A 26,208-nucleotide genomic window follows, 5' to 3' on the forward strand; every position below is an offset into this window, starting at 1 on the left:
TTCATTAATACAGGAACGGATTGCAAACGCGAGGAAGACAAGTTAAACCTTTATACAACACTGGTTAGGCCTCAGCTAGAGTATTTTGTCAAAATCTGGGCACTGCACTTCAGAAAGGATGTTGAAGCCTTAAGGGAGGCCGCAGAAGAGATTTACTAGAATGGTATCAGGATTGAGGGACTTGAGCGATATGAGAGACTTGAGAAACTGGGGTTTTCTCCTTGGAGCAGAGAAGGTGTGAGGGGGTTTTAATAAAAATGATCAAAATCATGAGAGGTTTTGATTGAGTTAATGAGGAGAAACTATTGACAGTGGCACCAGGGTAACAAGATTGAATGTGATTGGCAAACGAACCAAAGGTGACTTGAGGAAACATTTTTGATGCGGCGAGGGGAGGCGGAGTTGCGCTACTTGTTCGGGAGAATATCACAGCTATACTGCGAAAGGACACCTCAGAGGGCAGTGAGGCTATATGGGTAGAGATCAGGAATAAGAAGGGTGCAGTCACAATGTTGGGGGTATACTACAGGCCTCCCAACAGCCAGCGGGAGATAGAGGAGCAGATAGGTAGACAGATTTTGGAAAAGAGTAAAAACAACAGGGTTGTGGTGATGGGAGACTTCAACTTCCCCAATATTGACTGGGACTCACTTAGTGCCAGGGGCTTAGACGGGGCGGAGTTTGTAAGGAGCATCCAGGAGGGCTTCTTAAAACAATATGTAAACAGTCCAACTAGGGAAGGGGCGGTACTGGACCTGGTATTGGGGAATGAGCCCGGCCAGGTGGTAGATGTTTCAGTAGGGGAGCATTTCGGTAACAGTGACCACAATTCAGTAAGTTTTAAAGTACTGGTGGACAAGGATAAGAGTGGTCCGAGAATGAATGTGCTAAATTGGGGGAAGGCTAATTATAACAATATTAGGCGGGAACTGAAGAACATAGATTGGGGGCGGATGTTTGAGGGCAAATCAACATCTGGCATGTGGGAGGCTTTCAAGTGTCAGTTGAAAGGAATACAGGACAGGCATGTTCCTGTGAGGAAGAAAGATAAATACGGCAATTTTCGGGAACCTTGGATGACGAGTGATATTGTAGGCCTCGTCAAAAAGAAAAAGGAGGCATTTGTCAGGGCTAAAAGGCTGGGAACAGATGAAGCCTGTGTGGCATATAAGGAAAGTAGGAAGGAACTTAAGCAAGGAGTCAGGAGGGCTAGAAGGGGTCATGAAAAGTCATTGGCAAATAGGGTTAAGGAAAATCCCAAGGCTTTTTACACGTACATAAAAAGCAAGAGGGTAGCCAGGGAAAGGGTTGGCCCACTGAAGGATAGGCAAGGGAATCTATGTGTGGAGCCAGAGGAAATGGGCGAGGTACTAAATGAATACTTTGCATCAGTATTCACCAAAGAGAAGGAATTGGTAGATGTTGAGTCTGGAGAAGGGGGTGTAGATAGCCTGGGTCACATTGTGATCCAAAAAGACGAGGTGTTGGGTGTCTTAAAAAATATTAAGGTAGATAATTCCCCAGGGCCTGATGGGATCTACCCCAGAATACTGAAGGAGGCTGGAGAGGAAATTGCTGAGGCCTTGACAGAAATCTTTGGATCCTCGCTGTCTTCAGGGGATGTCCCGGAGGACTGGGGAATAGCCAATGTTGTTCCTCTGTTTAAGAAGGGTAGCAAGGATAATCCCGGGAACTACAGGCCGGTGAGCCTTACTTCAGTGGTAGGGAAATTACTGGAGAGAATTCTTCGAGACAGGATCTACTCCCATTTGGAAGCAAATGGACGTATTAGTGAGAGGCAGCACGGTTTTGTGAAGGGGAGGTCGTGTCTCACTAACTTGATAGAGTTTTTCGAGGAGGTCACTAAGATGATTGATGCAGGTAGGGCAGTAGATGTTGTCTATATGGACTTCAGTAAGGCCTTTGACAAGGTCCCTCATGGTAGACTAGTACAAAAGGTGAAGTCACACGGGATCAGGGGTGAACTGGCAAGGTGGATACAGAACTGGCTAGGCCATAGAAGGCAGAGGGTAGCAATGGAGGGATGCTTTTCTAATTGGAGGGCTGTGACCAGTGGTGTTCCACAGGGATCAGTGTTGGGACCTTTGCTGTTTGTAGTATATATAAATGATTTGGAGGAAAATGTAACTGGTCTGATTAGTAAGTTTGCAGACGACACAAAGGTTGGTGGAATTGCGGATAGCGATGAGGACTGTCAGAGGATACAGCAGGATTTAGATTGTCTGGAGACTTGGGCGGAGAGATGGCAGATGGAGTTTAATCCGGACAAATGTGAGGTAATGCATTTTGGAAGGGCTAATGCAGGTAGGGAATATACAGTGAATGGTAGAACCCTCAAGAGTATTGAAAGTCAAAGAGATCTAGGAGTACAGGTCCACAGGTCATTGAAAGGGGCAACACAGGTGGAGAAGGTAGTCAAGAAGGCATACGGCATGCTTGCCTTCATTGGCCGGGGCATTGAGTATAAGAATTGGCAAGTCATGTTGCAGCTGTATAGAACCTTAGTTAGGCCACACTTGGAGTATAGTGTTCAATTCTGGTCGCCACACTACCAGAAGGATGTGGAGGCTTTAGAGAGGGTGCAGAAGAGATTTACCAGAATGTTGCCTGGTATGGAGGGCATAAGCTATGAGGAGCGATTGAATAAACTCGGTTTGTTCTCACTGGAACGAAGGAGGTTGAGGGGCGACCTGATAGAGGTATACAAAATTATGAGGGGCATAGACAGAGTGGATAGTCAGAGGCTTTTCCCCGGGGTAGAGGAGTCAATTACTAGGGGGCATAGGTTTAAGGTGAGAGGGGCAAGGTTTAGAGTAGATGTACGAGGCAAGTTTTTTACGCAGAGGGTAGTGGGTGCCTGGAACTCACTACCGGAGGAGGTAGTGGAAGCAGGGACGATAGGGACATTTAAGGGGCATCTTGACAAATATATGAATAGGATGGGAATAGAAGGATACGGACCCAGGAAGTGTAGAAGATTGTAGTTTAGTCGGGCAGTATGGTCGGCACGGGCTTGGAGGGCCGAAGGGCCTGTTCCTGTGCTGTACATTTCTTTGTTCTTTGTTCTTTGAGTTGTTGTGAGCTGGAGAGCGCTGTCTGAAATGGAGGTGGAAGCAGACTTGAGGAGAATCTCATCAGGGAATTGAACAAATATTTGAGGGGAAAACATTTTCAGAGGAAAGTGCAGAGTAGTGGGATTAATTAGCTAGATCTACCATGGACCCAGCACCAGAAGAATGGGCTGAATGGCCATCTTCCATGTTTTATCATTGCATGATTCTCCCATGTGAACACGGGCAGCTCTCTTACTTTGGATTTTTGATAGGGCCCATATTCCTTCAGTTTATTGCAGAGAAACACCAGAGATCCACAAAATCTGAAGTGAATAGTTTCTGCGAACTGTGGCAATCCCCAGAAAATCATTACGTTTACAAAATAAATATTGTATTTTTGTTTGTTTTAAACACTTATGACTGAACAATTAATAAATTAATTTTAATTTTTGGATTTTCAATAAATAAATCAGATCATCTCTTCCCCAACAATTACCCCAAAAGTTACTTTTCCAGATTACAGAATTCCCCCACCATCACATAACTGGACCCCTTCAAAACCCCCACCCTCACATACACTGTACCCCTTCAAAACCCCCACCCTCACACACACTGTACCACTTCAAATCCCTCACCCTCACACACACTGTACCACTTCAAATCCCTCACCCTCACACACACTGTACCACTTCAAATCCCTCACCCTCACACACACTGTGCCCCTTCAAATCCCTCACCCTCACACACACTGTATCCCTTCAAAAACCCCACCCGCACACACTGTACCACTTCAAAACCCCTACCCTCACACACACTGTACCCCTTCAAAACTCCCACCCGCACACACACTGTACCGCTTCAAATCCACTACCCTCACACACACTGTACCCCTTCAAATCCCTCACCCTCACACACACTGTACCCCTTCAAATCCCTCACTCTCACACACACTGTACCCCTTCAAATCCCCTACCCTCACACACACTGTCATGATATTCAGGTAAACATCATAGCACAAACATACATACATACTGATGGACAGATCAACGGACCAATCAACACACACACAACACCACAGCCAATCACAGGCAAGAGCATACACAGTACAAAACAGAGAACACGACACTTCCTGGGCATTCCAGCAGGAGACAGCTCAGGGCACAGAGCTCATAGCAAGCCACTCAGACATCCACCATGTGCTGAGTGCCACTACAAGATAGTATTAGGAATAGGTCCACAGATTCTTTTATGATCGAACCTCAGTAACCAGTTTACCACTGTAAATAAATGTTAGTAATAAAACTGAGTTGTACCATTCGCAACCGTGTTGGTTCATCTGTGTAGCAGAGTACCCAACACATCGCACTGCACCCCTTCAAATACCTCACCCTCAAACAACTGTACCACTTCAAAACCCCTACCCTCAAACACACTGTACCCTTCAAAACCCCCACCCTCACACACTGTACCCCTTCATAACCCAGACCATCTCACACACACTGTTCCCCTTCAAAACCCTCACTCTCACACCACACACTGTACCCCTTCAAACCCCTCACCCTCACACACACTGTACCCCTTCAAAGCCCCCACCCTCACACACACTGTACCCCTTCAAACCCCTCAACTTCACACACACTGAACCACTTCAAAATCCCCACCCTCACAAACACTGTACCCCTTCAAAATCCCCACCCTTACACACACTGTACCCCTTAAAAACCCCGACCCTCTCACACACACTGTACCCCTTCAAACCCCTCACCCTCACACACACTGTACCCCTTCAAAGCCCCCACCCTCACACACACTGTATCTCTTCAAAAACCCCACCCTCACACACTGTACCCCTTCATAACCCCGACCATCTCACACACACTGTACCCCTTCAAAACCCTCACTCTCACACCACACTGTACCCCTTCAAACCCCTCACCCTCACACCCACTGTACCCCTTCAAAGCCCCCACCCTCACACACACTGTACCCCTTCAAACCCCTCATCTTCACACACACTGTACCCCTTCAAAAGCCCCACCCTCACACACACTGTACCACTTCAAAACCCCCACCCTCACACACACTGTACCCCTTCAAAAGCCCCACCCTCACACACACTGTACCACTTCAAAAACCCCACCCTCACACACACTGTACCCTTTCAAAACTCCCACCCTCACACACACTGTACCACTTCAAATCCACTACCCTCACACACACTGTACCACTTCAAAACCCCTACCCTCACACACACTGTACCCTTTCAAAACCCCTACCCTCACACATATTGTACCCCTTTGAAACCCCCACCCACGCGTACACAGTACTCCTTCAAATCCCCTACCCTCACATACATTGTACCCTTTCAAAACCCCCACCCTCACACACATTGTACCCCTTCAATTCCCCTACCCTCACACACACTGTACCCCTTCAAACGCCCCACCCTCACACACTGTACAACTTCAAATCCACTACCCTCACACACACTGTACACTTTCAAAACCCCTACCCTCACACACATTGTACCCCTTCGAAACCCCTACCCTCACGTACACAGTACCCCTTCAAATCCCCTACCCTCACACACATTGTACCCCTTCAAAACACCCACCCTCACACACACTGTACCCCTTCAAAACCCCTACCATCACACACATTGTACCGATTCAAAACCCTCAGCCTCACAAACACTTTATATCCCTTCAAATCCCTCACCCTCACACACACTGTATCCCTTCAAATCCCTCACCCTCACACACACTGTACCCCTTCAAAACCTCTACCCTCACACACACTGTACCCCTTCAAAACCTCTACCCTCACACATACTGTACCCCTTCAAATTCCCTACCCTCACACATGCTGTATCCCTTCAAAACCCCCACCCTCACACACTGTACCCCTTCATTACCCAGACCATCTCACTCACACTGTACCCCTTCAAAACCCTCACTCTCACACCACACTGTACCCCTTCAAACCCCTCACCCTCACACACACTGTACCCCTTCAAACCCCTCAACTTCACACACACTGTACCACTTCAAAATCCCCACCCTCACACACACTGTACCACTTCAAAACCCCCACCCTCACACACACTGTACCCCTTCAAAAGCCCCACCCTCACACACACTGTACCACTTCAAAACCCCCACCCTCACACACACTGTACCCTTTCAAAACTCCCACCCTCACACACACTGTACCCTTTCAAAACCCCTACCCTCACACATATTGTACCCCTTCGAAACCCCCACCATCACGTACACAGTACTCCTTCAAATTCCTTCCCTCACACACACTGTACCCCTTCAAACCCCTCACCCTCACACACACTGTACCCCTTCAAAACCCCTAGCCTCACACACACTGTACCCCTTCAAAACCCTCACCCTCACACACACTGTATCCCTTCAAAACCCTCACCCTCACACACACTGTACCCCTTCAAACCCCTCACCCTCACACACACTGTACCCCTTCAAAACCCCTAGCCTCACACACACTGTACCCCTTCAAATCCTCACCCTCACACACACTGTACCCCTTCAAAACCCTCACCCTCACGTACACAGTACTCCTTCAAATTCCTTCCCTCACACACACTGTACCACTTCAAAACCCCTACCCTCACACACACTGTACCCTTTCAAAACCCCTACCCTCACACATATTGTACCCCTTCGAAACCCCCACCCTCACGTACACAGTACTCCTTCAAATTCCTTCCCTCACACACACTGTACCACTTCAAAACCCCTACCCTCACACACACTGTACCCTTTCAAAACCCCTATCCTCACACATATTGTACCCCTTCGAAACCCCCACCCTCGCATACACAGTACTCCTTCAAATCCCCTACCCTCACATACATTGTACCCTTTCAAAACCCCCACCCTCACACACATTGTACCCCTTCAATACCCCTACCCTCACACACACTGTACCCCTTCAAACGCCCCACCCTCACACACTGTACCACTTCATATCCACTACCCTCACACACACTGCACCCTTTCAAAACACCTACCCTCACACACATTGTACCCCTTCGAAACCCCTACCCTCACGTACACAGTACCCCTTCAAATCCCCTACCCTCACACACATTGTACCCCTTCAAAACCCCCACCCTCACACACACTGTACCCCTTCAAAACCCCTACCATCACACACATTGTATCCATTCAAAACCCTCAGCCTCACAAACACTTTATATCCCTTCAAATCCCTCACCCTCACACACACTGTATCCCTTCAAACCCCTCACCCTCACACACACTGTACCCCTTCAAAACCCTCACCCTCACACACACTGTACCCCTTCAAATCCCTACCCTCACACACATTGTTCACCTTCAAAACCCCTACCCTCACACACACTGTACCCCTTCAAAACCCTCACCCTCACACACACTGTACCCCTTCAAAACCCTCACCCTCACACACATTGTACACCTTCAAAACCCCTACCCTCACACACACTGTACCCCTTCAAAACCCCTACCCTCACACATGCTGTATCCCTTCAAAACCCCCACCCTCACACACTGTACCCCTTCATAACCCAGACCATCTCACACACACTGTACCCCTTCAAAACCCTCACTCTCACACCACACTGTACCCCTTCAAACCCCTCACCCTCACACACACTGTACCCCTTCAATCCCCTCAACTTCACACACACTGTACCACTTCAAAATCCCCACCCTCACAAACACTGTACCCCTTTAAAATCCCCACCCTCACAAACACTGTCCCCCTTCAAAACGCCCACCCTCACACACACTGTACCCCTTCAAAAGCCCCACCCTCACACACACTGTACCACTTCAAAACCCCCACCCTCACACACACTGTACCCCTTCAAAAGCCCCACCCTCACACACACTGTACCACTTCAAAACCCCCACCCTCACACACACTGTACCCTTTCAAAACCCCTACCCTCACACATATTGTATCCCTTCGAAACCCCCACCCTCACGTACACAGTACTCCTTTAAATTCCTTCCCTCACACACACTGTACCCCTTCAAACCCCTCACCCTCACACACACTGTACCCCTTCAAAACCCCTAGCCTCACACACACTGTACCCCTTCAAAACCCTCACCCTCACACACACTGTACCCCTTCAAAACCCTCACCCTCACACACACTGTACCCCTTCAAACCCCTCACCCTCACACACACTGTACCCCTTCAAAACCCCTAGCCTCACACACACTGTACCCCTTCAAAACCCTCACCCTCACACACACTGTACCCCTTCAAATCCTCACCCTCACACACTCTGTACCCCTTCAAAACCCTCACCCTCACACACACTGTACCCCTTCAAATCCCTACCCTCACACACATTGTACCCCTTCAAAACCCCTACCCTCACACACACTGTACCCCTTCAAATCCCTACCCTCACACACATTGTACCCCTTCAAAACCTCTACCCTCACACACACAGTACTCCTTCAAATTCCTTCCCTCACACACACTGTACCACTTCAAAACCCCTACCCTCACACACACTGTACCCTTTCAAAACCCCTACCCTCACACATATTGTACCCCTTCGAAACCCCCACCCTCACGTACACAGTACTCCTTCAAATTCCTTCCCTCACACACACTGTACCACTTCAAAACCCCTACCCTCACACACACTGTACCCTTTCAAAACCCCTATCCTCACACATATTGTACCCCTTCGAAACCCCCACCCTCGCATACACAGTACTCCTTCAAATCCCCGACCCTCACATACATTGTACCCTTTCAAAACCCCCACCCTCACACACATTGTACCCCTTCAATACCCCTACCCTCACACACACTGTACCCCTTCAAACGCCCCACCCTCACACACTGTACCACTTCATATCCACTACCCTCACACACACTGCACCCTTTCAAAACACCTACCCTCACACACATTGTACCCCTTCGAAACCCCTACCCTCACGTACACAGTACCCCTTCAAATCCCCTACCCTCACACACATTGTACCCCTTCAAAACCCCCACCCTCACACACACTGTACCCCTTCAAAACCCCTACCATCACACACATTGTATCCATTCAAAACCCTCAGCCTCACAAACACTTTATATCCCTTCAAATCCCTCACCCTCACACACACTGTATCCCTTCAAACCCCTCACCCTCACACACAGTGTACCCCTTCAAAACCCTCACCCTCACACACACTGTACCCCTTCAAATCCCTACCCTCACACACATTGTTCACCTTCAAAACCCCTACCCTCACACACACTGTACCCGTTCAAAACCTCTACCCTCACACACTGTACCCCTTCAAAACCCTCACCCTCACACACACTGTACCCCTTCAAAACCCTCACCCTCACACACATTGTATACCTTCAAAACCCCTACCCTCACACACACTGTACCCCTTCAAAACCCCTACCCTCACACATGCTGTATCCCTTCAAAACCCCCACCCTCACACACTGTACCCCTTCATAACCCAGACCATCTCACACACACTGTACCCCTTCAAAACCCTCACTCTCACACCACACTGTACCCCTTCAAACCCCTCACCCTCACACACACTGTACCCCTTCAATCCCCTCAACTTCACACACACTGTACCACTTCAAAATCCCCACCCTCACAAACACTGTACCCCTTCAAAATCCCTACCCTCACAAACACTGTCCCCCTTCAAAACGCCCACCCTCACACACACTGTACCCCTTCAAAAGCCCCACCCTCACACACACTGTACCACTTCAAAACCCCCACCCTCACACACACTGTACCCCTTCAAAAGCCCCACCCTCACACACACTGTACCACTTCAAAACCCCCATCCTCACACACACTGTACCCTTTCAAAACCCCTACCCTCACACATATTGTATCCCTTCGAAACCCCCACCCTCACGTACACAGTACTCCTTTAAATTCCTTCCCTCACACACACTGTACCCCTTCAAACCCCTCACCCTCACACACACTGTACCCCTTCAAAACCCCTAGCCTCACACACACTGTACCCCTTCAAAACCCTCACCCTCACACACACTGTACCCCTTCAAAACCCTCACCCTCACACACACTGTACCCCTTCAAACCCCTCACCCTCACACACACTGTACCCCTTCAAAACCCCTAGCCTCACACACACTGTACCCCTTCAAAACCCTCACCCTCACACACACTGTACCCCTTCAAATCCTCACCCTCACACACTCTGTACCCCTTCAAAACCCTCACCCTCACACACACTGTACCCCTTCAAATCCCTACCCTCACACACATTGTACCCCTTCAAAACCCCTACCCTCACACACACTGTACCCCTTCAAATCCCTACCCTCACACACATTGTACCCCTTCAAAACCTCTACCCTCACACACACTGTACCCCTTCAAATTCCCTACCCTCATACACACTGTACTCTTTCAAAATCCCTACTCTCACGCACACTGTACCACTTCAAACCCCTCATCCTCACACACACTGTACCCCTTCAAAACCCCTACCCTCACACACTGTACTCCTTCAAAACCCCCACCCTCACACACACTGTACCCCTTCAAGACCCTCACCCTCACACACACTGTACCCCTTCAAAACCCTCACCCTCACACACACTGTGCCTCTTCAAACCTCTCACCCTCACACACACTGTACCCCTTCAAAGCCCCCACCCTCACACACACTGTATCCCTTCAAAACCCCCACCCTCACACACTGTACCCCTTCAAAACCCCGACCCTCTCACACACACTGTACCCCTTCAAAACCCTCACTCTCACACTACACTGTACCCCTTCAAAACCCCCACCCTTACACACACTGTACCCCTTAAAAACCCCGACCCTCTCACACACACTGTACCCCTTCAAACCCGTCACCCTCACACACACTGTACCCCTTCAAAGCCCCCACCCTCACACACACTGTATCCCTTCAAAAACCCCACCCTCACACACTGTACCCCTTCAAAACCCCGACCCTCTCACACACACTGTACCCCTTCAAAACCCTCACTCTCACACCACACTGTACCCCTTCAAACCCCTCACCCTCACACCCACTGTACCCCTTCAAAGCCCCCACCCTCACACACACTGTACCCCTTCAAACCCCTCATCTTCACACACACTGTACCCCTTCAAAAGCCCAACCCTCACACACACTGTACCACTTCAAAACCCCCACCCTCACACACACTGTACCCCTTCAAAAGCCCCAACCTCACCCACACTGTACCACTTCAAAACCCCCACCCTCACACACACTGTACCCCTTCAAAAGCCCAACCCTCACACACACTGTACCACTTCAAAACCCCCACCCTCACACACACTGTACCACTTCAAATCCACTACCCTCACACACACTGTACCACTTCAAAACCCCTACCCTCACACACACTGTACCCATTCAAAACCCCTACCCTCACACATTTTGTACCCCTTCGAAACCCCCACCCTCGCGTACACAGTACTCCTTCAAATCCCCTACCCTCACACACATTGTACCCTTTCAAAACCCCCACCCTCACACACACAGTACCCCTTCAAATCCCCTACCCTCACACACATTGTACCCCTTCAATACCCCTACCCTCACACACACTGTACCCCTTCAAACGCCCCACCCTCACACACTGTACCACTTCAAATCCACTACCCTCACACACACTGTACCCTTTCAAAACCCCTACCCTCACACACATTGTACCCCTTCGAAACCCCTACCCTCACGTACACAGCACCCCTTCAAATCCCCTACCCTCACACACATTGTACCCCTTCAAAAGCCCCACCCTCACACACACTGTACCCCTTCAAACCCCTCACCCTCACACACACTGTACCCCTTCAAACCCCTCACCCTCACACACACTGTACCCCTTCAAAACCCCTAGCCTCAGACACACTGTACCCCTTCAAAACCCTCACCCTCACACACACTGTACCCCTTCAAATCCTCACCCTCACACACACTGTACCCCTTCAAAACCCTCACCCTCACACACACTGTACACCTTCAAATCCCTACCCTCACACACATTGTACCCCTTCAAAACCCCCACCCTCACACACACTGTACCCCTTCAAAACCTCTACCCTCACACACACAGTACCCCTTCAAATTCCCTACCCTCATACACACTGTACCCTTTCAAAATCCCTACGCTCACGCACACTGTACCCCTTCAAAGCCCCCACCCTCACACACACTGTATCCCTTCAAAACCCCCACCCTCACACACTGTACCCCTTCAAAACCCCGACCCTCTCACACACACTGTACCCCTTCAAAACCCTCACTCTCACACCACACTGTACCCCTTCAAAACCCCCACCCTTACACACACTGTACCCCTTAAAAACCCTGACCCTCTCACACACACTGTACCCCTTCAAACCCCTCACCCTCACACACACTGTACCCCTTCAAAGCCCCCACCCTCACACACACTGTATCCCTTCAAAAACCCCACCCTCACACACTGCACCCCTTCATAACCCCGACCATCTCACACACACTGTACCCCTTCAAACCCCTCATCTTCACACACACTGTACCCCTTCAAAAGCCCCACCCTCACACACACTGTACCACTTCAAAACCCCCACCCTCACACACACTGTACCCCTTCAAAAGCCCCACCCTCACACACACTGTACCCTTTCAAAACTCCCACCCTCACACACACTGTACCACTTCAAATCCACTACCCTCACACACACTGTACCACTTCAAAACCCCTACCCTCACACACACTGTACTCTTTCAAAATCCCTACTCTCACGCACACTGTACCACTTCAAACCCCTCATCCTCACACACACTGTACCCCTTCGAAACCCCTACCCTCACGTACACAGTACCCCTTCAAATCCCCTACCCTCACACACATTGTACCCCTTCAAAACACCCACCCTCACACACACTGTACCCCTTCAAAACCCCTACCATCACACACATTGTACCGATTCAAAACCCTCAGCCTCACAAACACTTTATATCCCTTCAAATCCCTCACCCTCACACACACTGTATCCCTTCAAATCCCTCACCCTCACACACACTGTACCCCTTCAAAACCCTCACCCTCACACACACTGTACCCCTTCAAATCCCTACCCTCACACACATTGTACCCCTTCAAAACCTCTACCCTCACACACACTGTACCCCTTCAAAACCTCTACCCTCACACATACTGTACCCCTTCAAATTCCCTACCCTCACACATGCTGTATCCCTTCAAAACCCCCACCCTCACACACTGTACCCCTTCATAACCCAGACCATCTCACACACACTGTACCCCTTCAAAACCCTCACTCTCACACCACACTGTACCCCTTCAAACCCCTCACCCTCACACACACTGTACCCCTTCAAACCCCTCAACTTCACACACACTGTACCACTTCAAAATCCCCACCCTCACACACACTGTACCACTTCAAAACCCCCACCCTCACACACACTGTACCCCTTCAAAAGCCCCACCCTCACACACACTGTACCACTTCAAAACCCCCACCCTCACACACACTATACCCTTTCAAAACTCCCACCCTCACACACACTGTACCCTTTCAAAACCCCTACCCTCACACATATTGTACCCCTTCGAAACCCCCACCATCACGTACACAGTACTCCTTCAAATTCCTTCCCTCACACACACTGTACCCCTTCAAACCCCTCACCCTCACACACACTGTACCCCTTCAAAACCCCTAGCCTCACACACACTGTACCCCTTCAAAACCCTCACCCTCACACACACTGTATCCCTTCAAAACCCTCACCCTCACACACACTGTACCCCTTCAAACCCCTCACCCTCACACACACTGTACCCCTTCAAAACCCCTACCTCACACACACTGTACCCCTTCAAATCCTCACCCTCACACACACTGTACCCCTTCAAAACCCTCACCCTCACGTACACAGTACTCCTTCAAATTCCTTCCCTCACACACACTGTACCACTTCAAAACCCCTACCCTCACACACACTGTACCCTTTCAAAACCCCTACCCTCACACATATTGTACCCCTTCGAAACCCCCACCCTCACGTACACAGTACTCCTTCAAATTCCTTCCCTCACACACACTGTACCACTTCAAAACCCCTACCCTCACACACACTGTACCCTTTCAAAACCCCTATCCTCACACATATTGTACCCCTTCGAAACCCCCACCCTCGCATACACAGTACTCCTTCAAATCCCCTACCCTCACATACATTGTACCCTTTCAAAACCCCCACCCTCACACACATTGTACCCCTTCAATACCCCTACCCTCACACACACTGTACCCCTTCAAACGCCCCACCCTCACACACTGTACCACTTCATATCCACTACCCTCACACACACTGCACCCTTTCAAAACACCTACCCTCACACACATTGTACCCCTTCGAAACCCCTACCCTCACGTACACAGTACCCCTTCAAATCCCCTACCCTCACACACATTGTACCCCTTCAAAACCCCCACCCTCACACACACTGTACCGCTTCAAAACCCCTACCATCACACACATTGTATCCATTCAAAACCCTCAGCCTCACAAACACTTTATATCCCTTCAAATCCCTCACCCTCACACACACTGTATCCCTTCAAACCCCTCACCCTCACACACACTGTACCCCTTCAAAACCCTCACCCTCACACACACTGTACCCCTTCAAATCCCTACCCTCACACACATTGTTCACCTTCAAAACCCCTACCCTCACACACACTGTACCCCTTCAAAACCTCTACCCTCACACACACTGTACCCCTTCAAAACCCTCACCCTCACACACACTGTACCCCTTCAAAACCCTCACCCTCACACACATTGTACACCTTCAAAACCCCTACCCTCACACACACTGTACCCCTTCAAAACCCCTACCCTCACACATGCTGTATCCCTTCAAAACCCCCACCCTCACACACTGTACCCCTTCATAACCCAGACCATCTCACACACACTGTACCCCTTCAAAACCCTCACTCTCACACCACACTGTACCCCTTCAAACCCCTCACCCTCACACACACTGTACCCCTTCAAACCCCTCAACTTCACACACACTGTACCACTTCAAAATCCCCACCCTCACAAACACTGTACCCCTTCAAAATTCCCACCCTCACAAACACTGTCCCCCTTCAAAACGCCCACCCTCACACACACTGTACCCCTTCAAAAGCCCCACCCTCACACACACTGTACCACTTCAAAACCCCCACCCTCACACACACTGTACCCCTTCAAAAGCCCCACCCTCACACACACTGTACCACTTCAAAACCCCCACCCTCACACACACTGTACCCTTTCAAAACCCCTACCCTCACACATATTGTATCCCTTCGAAACCCCCACCCTCACGTACACAGTACTCCTTTAAATTCCTTCCCTCACACACATTGTACCCCTTCGAAACCCCTACCCTCACGTACACAGCACCCCTTCAAATCCCCTACCCTCACACACATTGTACCCCTTCAAAAGCCCCACCCTCACACACACTGTACCCCTTCAAACCCCTCACCCTCACACACACTGTACCCCTTCAAACCCCTCACCCTCACACACACTGTACCCCTTCAAAACCCCTAGCCTCAGACACACTGTACCCCTTCAAAACCCTCACCCTCACACACACTGTACCCCTTCAAATCCTCACCCTCACACACACTGTACCCCTTCAAAACCCTCACCCTCACACACACTGTACACCTTCAAATCCCTACCCTCACACACATTGTACCCCTTCAAAACCCCTACCCTCACACACACTGTACCCCTTCAAAACCTCTACCCTCACACACACTGTACCCCTTCAAATTCCCTACCCTCATACACACTGTACCCTTTCAAAATCCCTACTCTCATGCACACTGTACCTCTTCAAACCCCTCATCCTCACACACACTGTACCCCTTCAAAACCCCTACCCTCACACACACTGTACTCCTGCAAAACCCTCACCCTCACACACACTGTACCCCTTCAAAACCCTCACCCTCACACACACTGTGCCCCTTCAAACCTCTCACCCTCACACACACTGTACCCCTTCAAAGCCCCCACCCTCACACACACTGTATCCCTTCAAAACCCCCACCCTCACACACTGTACCCCTTCAAAACCCCGACCCTCTCACACACACTGTACCCCTTCAAAACCCTCACTCTCACACCACACTGTACCCCTTCAAAACCCCCACCCTTACACCCACTGTACCCCTTAAAAACCCTGACCCTCTCACACACACTGTACCCCTTCAAACCCCTCACCCTCACACACACTGTACCCCTTCAAAGCCCCCACCCTCACACACACTGTATCCCTTCAAAAACCCCACCCTCACACACTGCACCCCTTCATAACCCCGACCATCTCACACACACTGTACCCCTTTAAACCCCTCATCTTCACACACACTGTACCCCTTCAAAAGCCCCACCCTCACACACACTGTACCACTTCAAAAACCCCACCCTCACACACACTGTACCCCTTCAAAAGCCCCACCCTCACACACACTGTACCCTTTCAAAACTCCCACCCTCACACACACTGTACCACTTCAAATCCACTACCCTCACACACACTGTACCACTTCAAAACCCCTACCCTCACACACACTGTACTCTTTCAAAATCCCTACTCTCACGCACACTGTACCACTTCAAACCCCTCATCCTCACACACACTGTAGTCCTTCGAAACCCCTACCCTCACGTACACAGTACCCCTTCAAATCCCCTACCCTCACACACATTGTACCCCTTCAAAACACCCACCCTCACACACACTGTACCCCTTCAAAACCCCTACCATCACACACATTGTACCGATTCAAAACCCTCAGCCTCACAAACACTTTATATCCCTTCAAATCCCTCACCCTCACACACACTGTATCCCTTCAAATCCCTCACCCTCACACACACTGTACCCCTTCAAATCCCTACCCTCACACACACTGTACCCCTTCAAAACCCTCACCCTCACACACACTGTACCCCTTCAAATCCCTACCCTCACACACATTGTACCCCTTCAAAACCTCTACCCTCACACACACTGTACCCCTTCAAAACCTCTACCCTCACACATACTGTACCCCTTCAAATTCCCTACTCTCACACATGCTGTATCCCTTCAAAACCCCCACCCTCACACACTGTACCCCTTCATAACCCAGACCATCTCACACACACTGTACCCCTTCAAAACCCTCACTCTCACACCACACTGTACCCCTTCAAACCCCTCACCCTCACACACCCTGTACCCCTTCAAACCCCTCAACTTCACACACACTGTACCACTTCAAAATCCCCACCCTCACACACACTGTACCACTTCAAAACCCCCACCCTCACACACACTGTACCCCTTCAAAAGCCCCACCCTCACACACACTGTACCACTTCAAAACCCCCACCCTCACACACACTGTACCCTTTCAAAACTCCCACCCTCACACACACTGTACCCTTTCAAAACCCCTACCCTCACACATATTGTACCCCTTCGAAACCCCCACCATCACGTACACAGTACTCCTTCAAATTCCTTCCCTCACACACACTGTACCCCTTCAAACCCCTCACCTTCACACACACTGTACCCCTTCAAAACCCCTAGCCTCACACACACTGTACCCCTTCAAAACCCTCACCCTCACACACACTGTATCCCTTCAAAACCCTCACCCTCACACACACTGTACCCCTTCAAACCCCTCACCCTCACACACACTGTACCCCTTCAAAACCCCTAGCCTCACACACACTGTACCCCTTCAAATCCTCACCCTCACACACACTGTACCCCTTCAAAACCCTCACCCTCACGTACACAGTACTCCTTCAAATTCCTTCCCTCACACACACTGTACCACTTCAAAACCCCTACCCTCACACACACTGTACCCTTTCAAAACCCCTACCCTCACACATATTGTACCCCTTCGAAACCCCCACCCTCACGTACACAGTACTCCTTCAAATTCCTTCCCTCACACACACTGTACCACTTCAAAACCCCTACCCTCACACACACTGTACCCTTTCAAAACCCCTATCCTCACACATATTGTACCCCTTCGAAACCCCCACCCTCGCATACACAGTACTCCTTCAAATCCCCTACCCTCACATACATTGTACCCTTTCAAAACCCCCACCCTCACACACATTGTACCCCTTCAATACCCCTACCCTCACACACACTGTACCCCTTCAAACGCCCCACCCTCACACACTGTACCACTTCATATCCACTACCCTCACACACACTGCACCCTTTCAAAACACCTACCCTCACACACATTGTACCCCTTCGAAACCCCTACCCTCACGTACACAGTACCCCTTCAAATCCCCTACCCTCACACACATTGTACCCCTTCAAAACCCCCACCCTCACACACACTGTACCCCTTCAAAACCCCTACCATCACACACATTGTATCCATTCAAAACCCTCAGCCTCACAAACACTTTATATCCCTTCAAATCCCTCACCCTCACACACACTGTATCCCTTCAAACCCCTCACCCTCACACACACTGTACCCCTTCAAAACCCTCACCCTCACACACACTGTACCCCTTCAAATCCCTACCCTCACACACATTGTTCACCTTCAAAGCCTCTACCCTCACACACACTGTACCCCTTCAAAACCCTCACCCTCACACACACTGTACCCCTTCAAAACCCTCACCCTCACACACATTGTACACCTTCAAAACCCCTACCCTCACACACACTGTACCCCTTCAAAACCCCTACCCTCACACATGCTGTATCCCTTCAAAACCCCCACCCTCACACACTGTACCCCTTCATAACCCAGACCATCTCACACACACTGTACCTCTTCAAAACCCTAACTCTCACACCACACTGTACCCCTTCAAACCCCTCACCCTCACACACACTGTACCCCTTCAAACCCCTCAACTTCACACACACTGTACCACTTCAAAATCCCCACCCTCACAAACACTGTACCCCTTCAAAATCCCCACCCTCACAAACACTGTCCCCCTTCAAAACGCCCACCCTCACACACACTGTACCCCTTCAAAAGCCCCACCCTCACACACACTGTACCACTTCAAAACCCCCACCCTCACACACACTGTACCCCTTCAAAAGCCCCACCCGCACACACACTGTACCACTTCAAAACCCCCACCCTCACACACACTGTACCCTTTCAAAACCCCTACCCTCACACATATTGTATCCCTTCGAAACCCCCACCCTCACGTACACAGTACTCCTTTAAATTCCTTCCCTCACACACACTGTACCCCTTCAAACCCCTCACCCTCACACACACTGTACCCCTTCAAAACCCCTAGCCTCACACACACTGTACCCCTTCAAAACCCTCACCCTCACACACACTGTACCCCTTCAAAACCCTCACCCTCACACACACTGTACCCCTTCAAACCCCTCACCCTCACACACACTGTACCCCTTCAAACCCCTCAACTTCACACACACTGTACCACTTCAAAATCCCCACCCTCACACACACTGTACCACTTCAAAACCCCCACCCTCACACACACTGTACCCCTTCAAAAGCCCCACCCTCACACACACTGTACCACTTCAAAACCCCCACCCTCACACACACTGTACCCTTTCAAAACTCCCACCCTCACACACACTGTACCCTTTCAAAACCCCTACCCTCACACATATTGTACCCCTTCGAAACCCCCACCATCACGTACACAGTACTCCTTCAAATTCCTTCCCTCACACACACTGTACCCCTTCAAACCCTTCACCCTCACACACACTGTACCCCTTCAAAACCCCTAGCCTCACATACACTGTACCCCTTCAAAACCCTCACCCTCACACACACTGTATCCCTTCAAAACCCTCACCCTCACACACACTGTACCCCTTCAAACCCCTCACCCTCACACACACTGTACCCCTTCAAAACCCCTAGCCTCACACACACTGTACCCCTTCAAATCCTCACCCTCACACACACTGTACCCCTTCAAAACCCTCACCCTCACGTACACAGTACTCCTTCAAATTCCTTCCCTCACACACACTGTACCACTTCAAAACCCCTACCCTCACACACACTGTACCCTTTCAAAACCCCTACCCTCACACATATTGTACCCCTTCGAAACCCCCACCCTCACGTACACAGTACTCCTTCAAATTCCTTCCCTCACACACACTGTACCACTTCAAAACACCTACCCTCACACACACTGTACCCTTTCAAAACCCCTATCCTCACACATATTGTACCCCTTCGAAACCCCCACCCTCGCATACACAGTACTCCTTCAAATCCCCTACCCTCACATACATTGTACCCTTTCAAAACCCCCACCCTCACACACATTGTACCCCTTCAATACCCCTACCCTCACACACACTGTACCCCTTCAAACGCCCCACCCTCACACACTGTACCACTTCATATCCACTACCCTCACACACACTGCACCCTTTCAAAACACCTACCCTCACACACATTGTACCCCTTCGAAACCCCTACCCTCACGTACACAGTACCCCTTCAAATCCCCTACCCTCACACACATTGTACCCCTTCAAAACCCCCACCCTCACACACACTGTACCCCTTCAAAACCCCTACCATCACACACATTGTATCCATTCAAAACCCTCAGCCTCACAAACACTTTATATCCCTTCAAATCCCTCACCCTCACACACACTGTATCCCTTCAAACCCCTCACCCTCACACACACTGTACCCCTTCAAAACCCTCACCCTCACACACACTGTACCCCTTCAAATCCCTACCCTCACACACATTGTTCACCTTCAAAACCTCTACCCTCACACACACTGTACCCCTTCAAAACCCTCACCCTCACACACACTGTACCCCTTCAAAACCCTCACCCTCACACACATTGTACACCTTCAAAACCCCTACCCTCACACACACTGTACCCCTTCAAAACCCCTACCCTCACACATGCTGTATCCCTTCAAAACCCCCACCCTCACACACTGTACCCCTTCATAACCCAGACCATCTCACACACACTGTACCTCTTCAAAACCCTAACTCTCACACCACACTGTACCCCTTCAAACCCCTCACCCTCACACACACTGTACCCCTTCAAACCCCTCAACTTCACACACACTGTGCCACTTCAAAATCCCCACCCTCACAAACACTGTACCCCTTCAAAATCCCCACCCTCACAAACACTGTCCCCCTTCAAAACGCCCACCCTCACACACACTGTACCACTTCAAATCCACTACCCTCACACACACTGTACCACTTCAAAACCCCTACCCTCACACACACTGTACTCTTTCAAAATCCCTACTCTCACGCACACTGTACCACTTCAAACCCCTCATCCTCACACACACTGTAGTCCTTCGAAACCCCTACCCTCACGTACACAGTACCCCTTCAAATCCCCTACCCTCACACACATTGTACCCCTTCAAAACACCCACCCTCACACACACTGTACCCCTTCAAAACCCCTACCATCACACACATTGTACCGATTCAAAACCCTCAGCCTCACAAACACTTTATATCCCTTCAAATCCCTCACCCTCACACACACTGTATCCCTTCAAATCCCTCACCCTCACACACACTGTACCCCTTCAAATCCCTACCCTCACACACACTGTACCCCTTCAAAACCCTCACCCTCACACACACTGTACCCCTTCAAATCCCTACCCTCACACACATTGTACCCCTTCAAAACCTCTACCCTCACACACACTGTACCCCTTCAAAACCTCTACCCTCACACATACTGTACCCCTTCAAATTCCCTACTCTCACACATGCTGTATCCCTTCAAAACCCCCACCCTCACACACTGTACCCCTTCATAACCCAGACCATCTCACACACACTGTACCCCTTCAAAACCCTCACTCTCACACCACACTGTACCCCTTCAAACCCCTCACCCTCACACACCCTGTACCCCTTCAAACCCCTCAACTTCACACACACTGTACCACTTCAAAATCCCCACCCTCACACACACTGTACCACTTCAAAACCCCCACCCTCACACACACTGTACCCCTTCAAAAGCCCCACCCTCACACACACTGTACCACTTCAAAACCCCCACCCTCACACACACTGTACCCTTTCAAAACTCCCACCCTCACACACACTGTACCCTTTCAAAACCCCTACCCTCACACATATTGTACCCCTTCGAAACCCCCACCATCACGTACACAGTACTCCTTCAAATTCCTTCCCTCACACACACTGTACCCCTTCAAACCCCTCACCTTCACACACACTGTACCCCTTCAAAACCCCTAGCCTCACACACACTGTACCCCTTCAAAACCCTCACCCTCACACACACTGTATCCCTTCAAAACCCTCACCCTCACACACACTGTACCCCTTCAAACCCCTCACCCTCACACACACTGTACCCCTTCAAAACCCCTAGCCTCACACACACTGTACCCCTTCAAATCCTCACCCTCACACACACTGTACCCCTTCAAAACCCTCACCCTCACGTACACAGTACTCCTTCAAATTCCTTCCCTCACACACACTGTACCACTTCAAAACCCCTACCCTCACACACACTGTACCCTTTCAAAACCCCTACCCTCACACATATTGTACCCCTTCGAAACCCCCACCCTCACGTACACAGTACTCCTTCAAATTCCTTCCCTCACACACACTGTACCACTTCAAAACCCCTACCCTCACACACACTGTACCCTTTCAAAACCCCTATCCTCACACATATTGTACCCCTTCGAAACCCCCACCCTCGCATACACAGTACTCCTTCAAATCCCCTACCCTCACATACATTGTACCCTTTCAAAACCCCCACCCTCACACACATTGTACCCCTTCAATACCCCTACCCTCACACACACTGTACCCCTTCAAACGCCCCACCCTCACACACTGTACCACTTCATATCCACTACCCTCACACACACTGCACCCTTTCAAAACACCTACCCTCACACACATTGTACCCCTTCGAAACCCCTACCCTCACGTACACAGTACCCCTTCAAATCCCCTACCCTCACACACATTGTACCCCTTCAAAACCCCCACCCTCACACACACTGTACCCCTTCAAAACCCCTACCATCACACACATTGTATCCATTCAAAACCCTCAGCCTCACAAACACTTTATATCCCTTCAAATCCCTCACCCTCACACACACTGTATCCCTTCAAACCCCTCACCCTCACACACACTGTACCCCTTCAAAACCCTCACCCTCACACACACTGTACCCCTTCAAATCCCTACCCTCACACACATTGTTCACCTTCAAAGCCTCTACCCTCACACACACTGTACCCCTTCAAAACCCTCACCCTCACACACACTGTACCCCTTCAAAACCCTCACCCTCACACACATTGTACACCTTCAAAACCCCTACCCTCACACACACTGTACCCCTTCAAAACCCCTACCCTCACACATGCTGTATCCCTTCAAAACCCCCACCCTCACACACTGTACCCCTTCATAACCCAGACCATCTCACACACACTGTACCTCTTCAAAACCCTAACTCTCACACCACACTGTACCCCTTCAAACCCCTCACCCTCACACACACTGTACCCCTTCAAACCCCTCAACTTCACACACACTGTACCACTTCAAAATCCCCACCCTCACAAACACTGTACCCCTTCAAAATCCCCACCCTCACAAACACTGTCCCCCTTCAAAACGCCCACCCTCACACACACTGTACCCCTTCAAAAGCCCCACCCTCACACACACTGTACCACTTCAAAACCCCCACCCTCACACACACTGTACCCCTTCAAAAGCCCCACCCGCACACACACTGTACCACTTCAAAACCCCCACCCTCACACACACTGTACCCTTTCAAAACCCCTACCCTCACACATATTGTATCCCTTCGAAACCCCCACCCTCACGTACACAGTACTCCTTTAAATTCCTTCCCTCACACACACTGTACCCCTTCAAACCCCTCACCCTCACACACACTGTACCCCTTCAAAACCCCTAGCCTCACACACACTGTACCCCTTCAAAACCCTCACCCTCACACACACTGTACCCCTTCAAAACCCTCACCCTCACACACACTGTACCCCTTCAAACCCCTCACCCTCACACACACTGTACCCCTTCAAACCCCTCAACTTCACACACACTGTACCACTTCAAAATCCCCACCCTCACACACACTGTACCACTTCAAAACCCCCACCCTCACACACACTGTACCCCTTCAAAAGCCCCACCCTCACACACACTGTACCACTTCAAAACCCCCACCCTCACACACACTGTACCCTTTCAAAACTCCCACCCTCACACACACTGTACCCTTTCAAAACCCCTACCCTCACACATATTGTACCCCTTCGAAACCCCCACCATCACGTACACAGTACTCCTTCAAATTCCTTCCCTCACACACACTGTACCCCTTCAAACCCTTCACCCTCACACACACTGTACCCCTTCAAAACCCCTAGCCTCACATACACTGTACCCCTTCAAAACCCTCACCCTCACACACACTGTATCCCTTCAAAACCCTCACCCTCACACACACTGTACCCCTTCAAACCCCTCACCCTCACACACACTGTACCCCTTCAAAACCCCTAGCCTCACACACACTGTACCCCTTCAAATCCTCACCCTCACACACACTGTACCCCTTCAAAACCCTCACCCTCACGTACACAGTACTCCTTCAAATTCCTTCCCTCACACACACTGTACCACTTCAAAACCCCTACCCTCACACACACTGTACCCTTTCAAAACCCCTACCCTCACACATATTGTACCCCTTCGAAACCCCCACCCTCACGTACACAGTACTCCTTCAAATTCCTTCCCTCACACACACTGTACCACTTCAAAACACCTACCCTCACACACACTGTACCCTTTCAAAACCCCTATCCTCACACATATTGTACCCCTTCGAAACCCCCACCCTCGCATACACAGTACTCCTTCAAATCCCCTACCCTCACATACATTGTACCCTTTCAAAACCCCCACCCTCACACACATTGTACCCCTTCAATACCCCTACCCTCACACACACTGTACCCCTTCAAACGCCCCACCCTCACACACTGTACCACTTCATATCCACTACCCTCACACACACTGCACCCTTTCAAAACACCTACCCTCACACACATTGTACCCCTTCGAAACCCCTACCCTCACGTACACAGTACCCCTTCAAATCCCCTACCCTCACACACATTGTACCCCTTCAAAACCCCCACCCTCACACACACTGTACCCCTTCAAAACCCCTACCATCACACACATTGTATCCATTCAAAACCCTCAGCCTCACAAACACTTTATATCCCTTCAAATCCCTCACCCTCACACACACTGTATCCCTTCAAACCCCTCACCCTCACACACACTGTACCCCTTCAAAACCCTCACCCTCACACACACTGTACCCCTTCAAATCCCTACCCTCACACACATTGTTCACCTTCAAAACCTCTACCCTCACACACACTGTACCCCTTCAAAACCCTCACCCTCACACACACTGTACCCCTTCAAAACCCTCACCCTCACACACATTGTACACCTTCAAAACCCCTACCCTCACACACACTGTACCCCTTCAAAACCCCTACCCTCACACATGCTGTATCCCTTCAAAACCCCCACCCTCACACACTGTACCCCTTCATAACCCAGACCATCTCACACACACTGTACCTCTTCAAAACCCTAACTCTCACACCACACTGTACCCCTTCAAACCCCTCACCCTCACACACACTGTACCCCTTCAAACCCCTCAACTTCACACACACTGTGCCACTTCAAAATCCCCACCCTCACAAACACTGTACCCCTTCAAAATCCCCACCCTCACAAACACTGTCCCCCTTCAAAACGCCCACCCTCACACACACTGTACCCCTTCAAAAGCCCCACCCTCACACACACTGTACCACTTCAAAACCCCCACCCTCACACACACTGT

At 50.3% G+C, this 26,208-nt stretch overlaps 1 protein-coding gene across 1 annotated transcript in view; it reads left to right on the plus strand.

Moving 5' to 3' along the window:
* The window catches only part of LOC140395448 (epsin-2-like), a 204,543-nt gene that overhangs the window by 85,992 nt on the left and 92,343 nt on the right, over nucleotides 1–26,208 (plus strand).

Source organism: Scyliorhinus torazame, chromosome 18, assembly GCF_047496885.1.
Source record: "Scyliorhinus torazame isolate Kashiwa2021f chromosome 18, sScyTor2.1, whole genome shotgun sequence".
Lineage (NCBI taxonomy): Eukaryota > Metazoa > Chordata > Chondrichthyes > Carcharhiniformes > Scyliorhinidae > Scyliorhinus > Scyliorhinus torazame.